Source organism: Cryptomeria japonica, chromosome 4 (assembly GCF_030272615.1).
Source record: "Cryptomeria japonica chromosome 4, Sugi_1.0, whole genome shotgun sequence".
NCBI classification, from domain to species: Eukaryota; Viridiplantae; Streptophyta; class Pinopsida; order Cupressales; family Cupressaceae; genus Cryptomeria; species Cryptomeria japonica.
Genome location: NC_081408.1, coordinates 25333694 through 25336949, shown reverse-complemented (window position 1 = coordinate 25336949; position 3256 = coordinate 25333694).

The following is a 3256-nucleotide window of genomic DNA, read 5'->3' as shown; positions in this document are numbered from 1 at the left end:
TAGCTTAAGGGAGATACCACCGACTACTACTACTCCCATTTGTAACGTAAATAATGTGTAAAACACTCCCACGACCCCTTGGGGTGACTTGGTATGCAACACGACTTGGCATGCAACATCACTCTTCGGTGGATAAGCTAAAGTCGACAGAACCCATGCAGCAGTCAAGCTCCAACTGAAATGGTTGGAAGTTTTTAACAATAAGACTTGAACTTGCCACAAATCGAGGGTGGTATTAAATTCATAGAACTGCGTGGAGAATATAGTTACAACCACTTGACAATAGAAATAATGGAACAGTAAATAAGACCCAGAGGATAGCAGCAAACATAGCCAGAGATTAGAATAAATAGACGTATACACACACTCATTTTTTCATTCTTTCTCACACAAGATTAGAAGAGTGATAAATTCTTGAAGGGAGGGTTAGAATAGTTTGATAGAGAGGAAGAATAGTTTGATAGTTTGATAGAGAGGAAGAATAGTTTGATAGTTGATAGAAAGGAAGAATAGTTTGATAGAAAGGAAGAATAGTTTGATATAGAGGAAGACTAGTTGGATATAGAGGAAGAATAGTTGGATAATATCGTAGAGATTGAGTGATAGAGAGATAGTTGGATAGAGATAAGAATAGTTGGAGAGAAAGAAAGACTTGCGATCAAGGTGTGGAATCGTTTGATGAAGAACAACAAGGTCAAAAGCTTACAATCCACTCTAAGTTTCCAAGAGGTTAGAATCCTTTGTTTATGTTTTCTTTTATTTGTTAAATTTGGTATAAAATGTGTAGAAATGGAAGTTTAGATAATAGATATGTACGTCCAAATGGGTATCAATTGTTAATATCGTATTTGAAATGCTTTGTAAACCATTGTGGTATAGAAGAAAAGAATTTAGAGAAAAGATGTTGTTAATATCGTATTTTGCACCAAAAATAATTAGTTTTAATTCTATTTTTAGAATGTGTTTGCATACTTTTGGTTACATATGAGATTAATTTCATACATGTTTAACACCTTCTTTTGTATGTACTTTATTTTAGTCAAAAGATTGATTTTAAGATTATTGCTTATAAAAGTTTAACGTTTTCCAAAATATGAAAGATTGTCTTCGATAGATATATTAGACAAGTAATGATTAGTAAGCAAAAATGATATCTCTATTTTTGTTTTAAAAGAAAGATTGTACTCTCAATAGAATTTGTGTTTGAGGGAATCAAGCTAGGGTTAAGCTTGAGTTGGAAAAATTTACCTTTCGGGACAGGTGCCGAATGTGGAAGTTTTAGGGAGAATAGTTGCTTTTTCCAACTATTATTTTGCTGTGCATGGCATATACTCAGCCGAGTTATTGTTTGAATTATCCATAGAAAAAGATGGAAATTCCTTATTTATACTCTCTACCACATCCTAGTATGATAGCGAATGCTTGTTTCTTAGAATGAATTAGGAAAAATGAAAATGCATATATTATCTAGGCATGCACCAGATTCCCTCTTGCTTTCGAATTCTTTGGTTAAACCAATTCGTCCAGGGTCTATTATTCTTGATTGACCAAGAATTCTAGGGAAGCGTAAGCTTCAAGGTTGAGCAGAAAAAGTGTCTGATTCTTGTTCTCGTCTGCGTTCAAAAGACAGAAGGAAGTGACTCAGACTAAAGATCGATGGATGCATCTTCTTGTATATTCTTAAGGAAATTTGTATACCTAAGTAGGAAATAAGAACTTCTTAGTATTGGATATTGTATTACTCATGTGCATTATTATGATATATTCGATGTTTGCTTATATCTTGTATAAAATATGCTTAGAGATTGAAATTTTAAGTTTATTTATGAATAAAGCATAGTTTAGGGTTAGATCCTAGATTGACGTCTTTACATTTTGGTATCAGAGCCTAGGTTTATAACACTAGGACCTATATGAGTCACTTCGCTAAGATAAATCTAGAAATTAATAGCTTTATGTTTTACAGAAATGGTTCGCACCAAGCAGACAACCCGAAAGTCAGTAGCAGGATATGCCCATTACCTGAGGGTTAAAAAGGATCCTTAATCACCTGTTAAGCCGGTTTTGGATGATGCCCCTTTTGAAGAAAAACCAGTCCCAAAAAAGAGTATTGTAATAGGAAAGGACCCTACCAGATGTCATACTAAGAAGAATATCCCTGAAAAAGAAAAAGAGCTTGAGTTGGAATATTCACCTATCAGGCCAATAGTGATCAGTTATGAGGAATCTGAGGGCTATACCCCTTTAAGTGAGACTGAATCAGAAGGATATACCCCATTAAGTCCAAATGAGTCGGAAGAATCCACTCCCCTGACTCCTCTCGATGAGTGATGTAACGTGTTACAACACTTCAATAAAATGTCTTTCCTTCTATTACTGAATAAGGATGTAATCCCTTCTACTATAAAATAAAGATGTATTCTCTTCTACTATAAATAAAGATGTATTCTCTTCTACTATAAAATAAAGATGTATCCTCTTCTATTATCAAATAAAGATGTCTTCTATTGTATTTTGAGTTAAAAATTGTGTATTCCTTAATAATATCTATATATATACTTGGAACCTAACTTATATAGTAAATGGGAAAGAAGTAGAATGAAATTATTTGATATTGTTATATTTTAAATTTATATCATTTTTCTTAATTATTCAATAGGAGTATTAAACTCTCTAGTTGCTTTATAAGGATATAAGTTAGGGAATATTATAAAAGTTACGAAAGATGTAACATAGCAAATATGTCTTTTATTGCTAAGAATTATCAATATCTCCCTGTTGCAGAATTAATAAATAGAAATGGCCTCAAGAACCACAAGGGCAAGGTCAAGTAATGGGAACGAAAGGTTAGATCAAATTCTTGATCTACTCAATCAGCAAAGTGCAAGGATGAATGATCTCAAACAAGAGGTTCGAAGGGTCGGAGAAGTCCGACAAGAAGCCCCAAGGGTTGAGGAGCAACCCAACAACCAAGCCAGAATAGAAGAAGAACTGGCAAAGGATTTGAAAAGGAGAGCCCCGCCAAAGTTTGATGAAAAAACAATTGGCGATGGTGCAGAGGCATGGGTAATTGAAATGGAGAAATATTTTGGTCTCCGCAACATGTCAATGAAACCAAGGCAGTTTGGGCTGCTTATCAGTTGTTTGGTGAAGCTGCTACTTGGTGGGACAATGAAAAGTCAAAAAGGAAACTACAACCAAGAGAGATCACTTGGGATTTTTTTTTACAATCCTTTAGGAAAAGGTGGCTTCCACA